Genomic DNA, 8,471 nt, shown 5'->3' on the forward strand with positions numbered 1-8,471 from the left:
AAATATGGCATCCATTCTTGATAGAAGTCCTCAACAAAGTAGGGATCGATGGAACATATCTTAACATCATAAAGGCCACATACGAAAGACCCACAGCTAATATCATCCTCAATGGGGAAAAACTGAGAGCCTTTCCCCTATAGTCACGAATAAGACAAAAATATCCACTCTCAACATTGGTATTTAACATAGTACTGGAAGTCTTAGCCTCAGCAATCAGACAGCAGCAGCAGCAGCAGCAGCAGCAGCAAGAACAACAAAAGGTATCCGATCAGCAAGGAAGAAGTCAAAATTTCATTATTTGCAGACAACATGCAGATGACACTATTTTCTACACAGCTTTTCTATGTAGAAAACCCAAAAGACTGCGCCAAAAAAATTGCTAGAACTAATACATGAATTCATCAAAGTCACAGGATATAAAATCAACATGCAGAAATCTGTTGCACCTCTATACACCAATAAGGAAGCAGCAGAAAAGGAAGTGAAGGAATCAATCCCATTTACAAGGGTACCAAAAACAATATGATACCTACGAATAAACCTAAGTAAAGAAGTGAAAGATCTCTACTCTGGCGGCACCTGGGTGGCTCAACTGGTCTGACTCTTGATTTGGGCTTAGATCATCATCAAACAGTTTGTGGAATCAAGAACCCTGTTGGGTTCTGCACTGATAACATGGACCCTGCTTGGGATTCTCTTTCTCTGCCCCTCGCCAGTGTTTGTTCTCTCTCTCTCTCTCTCTCTCTCTCTCTCTCTCTCTCTCCCCCCAAATAAATAACCATTAATAAATAGAAGATCTATATTCTGAAAACTGTAGAACATTGATGAAAGACATTGAATAGGACACAAAGAAATGGAAAAGCATTCCATGGTTATGGATGGGAAGAACAAGCATTGTTAAAATATACTACCCAAAGAAATCTACACATTTAATGCAATCCCTATCAGTAACACCAGCATTTTTCAAAGAGCTATAACAAACAATCCTAAAATTTGTATGGAACCACAAAAGACCCCAAGTAGCCAAAGCAATCATGAAAAAGAGAAACAAAACTGGAGGCATCACCATTCCAGAATTCAAGCTATATTACAACACTGTAGTCATCAAGACAGTTTTTAAAAAAGACAAATGTGATATAGACACATTATCAATGGAACAAAAAAGAAAATGGAGAAATGGACCCGCAACTATATGGTCAACTAGTCTCTGACAAAGCAGGAAAGAATATCCAATGGAAAAAAGACAGTCTCTTCAACAAATGGTGTTGGGAAAACTGGACAGTGATATACAGAAGAATGAAATTAGGCCACTTTCTTACATCATACACAAAACTAAATTTGAATTGGATGAAAGACCTAACTGTGAGACAGAAAACCATCAAAATCTTAGAGGAGAACAAGGCAACATCCTGTTTGACTTTGGCCACAATAGCTTGTTACTAGACACGTCATCAAAGGCAAGGAAACAAAAATAAACATGAACTACTGAGACTGTATCAATATATACATCTGCACAGTGAAGGAAACAATCAACAAAACTAAGGGCAACCTACAGAATGGGAGAAGATATTTGCAAATGACATACCTGATAAAGGATTGGTATCCAGAATCTATAAAGAACTTCTCAAACTCAACACGCAACAAACAAATAACCCAGTTAAGAAATGAGCAGAAGACATGAATAGATATTTCTCTAACAAAGACTTCTAGATGTCTAGCAGATGCATGAACAGATGCTTAACATCACTCATCATCAAGGAAATACAAATCAAAACCACAATGAGATATCACCTCACACCTGTCAGAATGGCTAAAATTAACAACACAAGAAACACCAGGTGTTGACAAGGATGTGGAGAAAGGAGAATCCTCTTATACTGTTGGTGGGAATGCAAACTGGTGCGCTCACCCTGGAGAAAAGTATGGAGGTTCTTCAAGAAAGTAAAAATAAAACTACATTATGACCAAGTGACCTAATACACTATTAGGTATCTACCCACAGGATACAAAATATAGATTCAAAGGGGTACAAGCACCCCAATGTTATAGCAGCATTATCAACAATAACCAAACTATGGAGAGAGTCCAAATGTCCATCGACTGATGAATGGATAAAGGTGTGGTATATGATGGAGTATTACTCAGCCATCAAAACAAATGAAATCTTGCCATTCAAATGATGTGGATGGAACTAGAATGTATTATGCTAAGTGACATAAGTCAATGTGAGAAAGACAAATACCATAGGATTTCACTTATATGTGAAAGTTAAGAAACCAAACAGATGACCATATGGGAAGGGGGGAGAGATAAGAGAAGAGAGGGAAACAAATCACAAGAGACTCTTAATGATAGAGGGAAAAAAACTATGGGTTGACAAAGGGAGGCAGGTGGGAGATGGCTTACATGGGTGAGGGGACTAAGGAGGGCACTTGTTATGATGAACACTGCATGTTGTATGTAAGTGATGAATCACTGATTTCTACTCCTGAAGCCAATATGGCACTGTATGTTAACTAAAATTTAAATTTAAAAAGGGGGGACGGGGAACAAAAACTTCTTTTTTATTAAAAACCAAAGAGGAAAGGAACTTTAAGAGACCTTGCTCCAAAGAATATATGTGATGCCATTTGCAGCAACGTGGATGGAACTGGAAGATATTATGCTGAGTGAAATAGGTTAGTCAGAGAAGGACAGATATCATATGTTTTCACTCATACGTGGATCTTGGGAAACTTAACAGAAGACCATGGGGGAAGGGAAGGGGAATAAAGTAGTTACAAACAGAGAGGGAGGGAGGGATGCCATAAAAGACTCTTAAATACAGAGAACAAACTGAGGGTGGCTGAGGGGGTAAGGGAGAGGGGAAAATAGGCGATGGGCATTGAGGGCACTTCTTGGGATGAGCACTGGGTGTTGTAGGTAAGCGATAAGCCACGGGAATCTACCCCAAAAACCAGGAGCACACTTTACACACTGTATGTTAGCCAACTAGACAATAAATTATATTATAAATAAATAAATAAATAAATAAATAGCAAGGAACACCTGTGAATTCCCTATAAAAAATTACACACTAAATGAAAAAAAAAATTTGCACACCGAAAGTGTTCCTTATAGTGTACAAAAGATAAAAACACATCACAAGACAGAACGATAATAGTTAATACACAATACTAAAAGGATCATTTCTTTAGGATGTAACCAATCATCAAAATATATATGGAAAAGAGCAACGACTGAAGAAATAGGTAAAGGCATGAATAGACAATTCACAGAAAAAGAAATACAAATCATATCCAACGTGTGAATAGGTAAACTCAATAATATGAAAAAGATTGCAATTTAATCGGACTGTTTATGCCATAAACCCATATCAGGTATGGGTGGTTGAGAATGTGGACTGAAGTATTCTCACAGACAGTGAGCATCAGTGTAGCTACTAGTACAAACTCTAGGTTGGCAGTTTGGTGATAACTATGAATATCGACATTAAACTTCTGATCACTGTTTCAAATACATACATCAACATTTCCACTCCGAGGAACTCATACTTGCACACATTCACAAGCATGTAATTATTATAAACTTCTTTGTCATAGAAAAAGGTTAGTAATAACATGAATAGAAATGGACACGTTTATTTTATATACATTTTTATTGATTTTATAAGGGAGTAATATGGAGGAAAAACTAAGAGATCTCTCCGGACTGGTATGGGGTATCTTCAAGATGGTGCAAATGATTTCACTTATATGTGGAAGTAAAAAAAGAACACATGGACAAAAACAGAAAAGGACTCATCACACAGAGAACAAACTGGGGGTTGCCAGAGCTGGAGGTTGGAGGGATAGGTGACATGGGTGAAAGGGACGAAAGGTACAAAGTTTCAGTTACATCACAAGAATGAAAAGTACAGCATAGGGAACAGAGTGAACATGTTTATAGCAACTTTTTATGGTAACAGAAGTTACACATATCATGATATGAGCATTTCTTAATGTACATGATTGTTAAGTCGCTATATTGTGTACCAGAAACTAGGATAATATTGTATGACAACAATTTTCAATTGAAATATCAAAAATAAATAAAACTATCCTAAACTTAAAAGTTTATTTTAAAGAAAGAAGTTGTATAATAGGAGCAAAAGTTAAATACACAGAGAAAAGTTCACATTACATATGTAATATATATGTTGCTTGAATACAAATGTAGTTATTATCACAGGAGTCTTAAGAAACAGATTAAATGACGCCCTCTGAGGAAGAGGACTAGAGACCGTGCTGAGAGATGAGTAGGTAATTTATTCTCATTTTATTCCATTATATAAGGTTTTCTCTATAATTATTTATTACTATCCATTACACATCAATTTTTCTTATAAAAACAAACGTCAAAGTGTTTTACATAAAAGGCCACAGATATTTACTTAGCAAGACCATCATTAAATACTATAAATAGTAAAATAAAAAGAATTTCCTTAAATGATAAGAATCTAACTAAAAATACTACTAAGTATCAGGAAAAAACATGTTGATGTTTTTCATTAAAAGTGTAATCATTTAAAAATTTCTTCATTAATTCATTACCTATTGTTGACTCCTTTTTTTAAATATGAAATTTATTGTCAAATTGGTTTCCATACAACACCCAGTGCTCATCCCAACAGGTGCCCTCCTCAATGCCCATCACCCACTTTCCCCTCACCACCCCCCATCAACTCTCAGTTTGTTTGCAGTATTTAAGAGTCACTTGTGTTTTGCCTCCGTCTCTCTCTGTAACTTTTTTTCCCCCTTCTCCTCCCCCCGGTCTCCTGTTGAGTTTCTCAGGATCCACATATGAGTGAAAACATACGGTATCCATGTCTTTCTCTGCCTGACTTATTTCACTTAGCATAACACTCTCCAGTTCCATCCACGTTACTACAAAGGGCCATATTTCATTGTTTCTCATTGCCAAGTAGTATCCCATTGTATATATAAACCACATCTTCTTTATCCATTTGTCAGTTGATGGGCATTTAGGCTCTTTCCATAATTTGGCTATTGTTGAAAGTGCTGCTATAAACATTGGGGTACAAGTGCCCCTATGCATCAGCACTCCTGTATCCCTGGGTAAATTCCTAGCAGTGCTATTGCTGGGTCATAGGGTAGGTCTATTTTTAATTTTTTGAGGAACCTCCACACTGTTTTCCAGAGCGGCTGCACCAGTTTGCATTCCCATCAACAGTGCAAGAGGGTTCCCGTTTCTCCACATCCTCACCACCATCTATAGTCTCCTGATTTGATCATTTTAGCCACTCTGACCGATGTGAGGTGGTATCTGAGTGTGGTTTTGATTTGTATTTCCCTGATGAGGAGTGACGTTGAGCATCTTTTCATGTGCCTGTTGGCCATCTGAATGTCTTCTTTAGAAAAGTATTTATTCATGTCTTCTGCCCATTTCTTCACTGGATTATTTGTTTTTCAGGTGTGGAGTTTGGTGAGCTCTTTATAGATTTTGGATACTAGCCCTTTGTCCGATATGTCATTTGCAAATATCTTTTCCCATTCCATCAGTGGCCTTTTTTTATTTTATTTTTTAGTATTTTAAATTTACATCCAAATGAGTTAGCATATAGTGCAACAATGATTTCAGGAGTAGGTTCCTTAATGCCCCTTACCCATTTAACCCCTCCCCCTCCCACGACCCCTCTAGCAACCCTCAATTTATTTTCCATATTTATGAGTCTCTTCTGTTTTGTCCCACCTGTTTTTATATTATTTTTGTTTCCCTTCCCTTATGTTCATCTATTTTGTCTCTTCAAGTCCTCATATGAGTGAAGTCATATGATTTATGTCTTTCTCTGACTGACTGATTTCACTTAGCATAATACCCTCCAGTTCCATCCACGTAGTTGCAAATGGCAAGATTTCAATCTTTTTGATTGCTGAGGAATACTCCATTGTATATATATACACCACATCTTCTTTATCTGTTCATCCATTGATGGACATTTGGGCTCCTTCCATACTTTGGCTGTTGTTGACAGTGCTGCTGTAAACATGGGGGTGCATGTGTCCCTTCGAAACAGCACACCTGTATCCTGTGGATAAATGCCTAGTAGTGTAATTGCTGGATCAAAGGGTAGTTCTATTTTTAATTTTTTGAGGAACCGCCATACTGTTTTCCAGAGTGGCTGCACCAGCTGGCATTGCCACCAATAATGCATAAGAGATCCTCTTTCTCCACATCCTGGCCAACATCTGTTGTTGCCTGAATTGTTAATGTTCGCCATTCTGACAGGTGTAAGGTGGTATCTCATTGTGGTTTTGATTTGTCTTTCCCTGATGATGAGTGATGTGGAGCATTTTTTCATGTGTCGGTTGGCCATCTGGATGTCTTCCTTGGAGAAGTGTCTATTCATGTCTTTTGCCCATTTCTTCACTGTATTATTTGTTTTTTGGGTGTTGAGTTTGATAAGTTCCTTGTAGATTTTGGATACTAACACTTTATCTGATAAGTCATTTGCAAATATCCTCTCCCATTCTGTCAGTTGCCTTTAGGTTTGTTGATTGTTTCCTTTGCTGTGCAGAAGCTTTTTATCTTGATGAGCTCCCAATACTTTATTTTTGCTTTTAATTCCCTTGCCTTTGGAATGTTGACTCCTTTTATGTAAAGGAATTACACTTTTCTAAATGAACTGATCCACAAGGTATTATCGACCTTACATTCTACTGGAAGGGAAGCTGTTATTAAAGCACAATCATCCAGTTCGTTCTTTATAATTAACTTAAAACTTGACACAAAGACAGTCAGGATCATTTTAAGGAGTCTTCTGCATTCTTAGAAAATGCAGGCCAATGTCCAGTAATTCTCTTCATGGTAGAAAATGCACTCCTTTACTACTTGACGTGACATTTTTCCTCCAGAGCTTCCTCATAGCATTCGTCATCTCAGAATTTCTCAGTGTAGATCAGGGGGTTCAGCATGGGGGTAAGACTGTATAAAACACACTCACTGATTTGTCAATGGGGAAGGTCTTAGCAGGTCTCACATACATGAAAATACATGGCACAAAGAAGAAGACCACCACAGTGATGTGGGAACCACAGGTCTGGAGGGCTTTTCGCCTCCCTTCCGGACTAAGGTTCTTTAGAGAGTGCAAGATGACACCATAAGAGATGAGCAAGAGCACAAACGCAATTGTGCAGATCAGTCCTTCATCGCCCACCACTAACAGGCCAATGACATATGTGTCAGTACAGGCAAGTCCCAGTAAGGGGTACATGTCACACAAAAAATGATCAGTGAATTGGGACCGCAGAATGGGAGCCCATAAATAGTACTAACTTGAATTACTGAATGCAGAAAACCTCCAACCCAGGACGCTACCAGCAGCACAACACACACCCTTTGCCTCATGATACACAAATAATGCAGGGGTTTACAGATGGCCACATAGAGGTCATAAACCATCACCAAGAGAAGAATGATCTCTGATCCACCAAAAAGCCGCTCTGTAAACAGCTGGGTCATACAGTGTTGAAATGACCTGGTATTTTCCCCACATATCAAATCTGAAATCAATCTGAGGGAAATAGAAGAGGAGTAAATGACATCCATAAAAGGTAAGTTAGCAAGAAACAAGTACATAGGTGAGTTCAGGGTCTTACTGACAGTTACAGTCGCCAAAATGAGGAGGTTGCCCACCACAGTGAAAATATAGAAGAGTGAGAACACAACCAAAAGGACCTTCTGTTCCTTTGGATCCTGTGTGAGACCCAAGAGGATAAAATAAGTGACATTGCTCCTTGGTTCCATCTAGTCTGCATAGAAGCTGGCTTCTCATATTAGAAGCAGCTGATCTACAAAACAAGGAAGATAAATGCATTATAAGATTACGGATTCATGCAATTAAAAGAATGTAGAAGGAGTACCTATTTGTCTCACATGTGTGGCATGTGTCATAGACATTAGGATTTCAAGTTGAATAAGCCACGGTTTCCTACACTCAGTGATATCATACATAATAATCACCAATATAATAGGTGCCATTATAAAAATACAGAACACGAAATGTCCAGGGTAGGAATATATCTACCAAACGGGAATCAAAAAAGTTTCCCAAAGGAAACAATGCTTCACCTGAGTTTTAAAGGAAGAGAGGAAGAATAAGAGAAGAGGGAAAGGGAATTTCATGGAAAGATGCACAGTTTATAAAGTCCCAAAGGTGAAATACTTGAGACCCATTTAAGGTAACTGACATATTCAAAGTGAATAGATCAAATTAGGAACAGAAGGTCACTTCCCTAGGTTGTCTCTTCCCCCCACTGAGACCTCTTTATTAGGATCTTTGGTTGGATATGCCTCCTTTCCCTGATCAATAAATGGGGAAGCATTCCACTATTGTGTCTCTCCCTTAATTGTTAAACTTCATATATGCAACATCTCCAACTTCAGAAATCTCCATTGGATATCAATTA

General features: G+C 38.0%; 1 pseudogene; it reads right to left on the minus strand.

The window, feature by feature from the left end:
• The window catches only part of LOC121043952 (olfactory receptor 4A47-like), a 12,902-nt pseudogene extending 5,093 nt beyond the window's left edge, over window positions 1-7,809 (minus strand).
• Window positions 7,810-8,471: the final 662 nt, after the last annotated feature.

Source organism: Herpailurus yagouaroundi, unplaced genomic scaffold, assembly GCF_014898765.1.
Source record: "Herpailurus yagouaroundi ecotype Mexico unplaced genomic scaffold, PumYag 187, whole genome shotgun sequence".
NCBI classification, from domain to species: domain Eukaryota; kingdom Metazoa; phylum Chordata; class Mammalia; order Carnivora; family Felidae; genus Herpailurus; species Herpailurus yagouaroundi.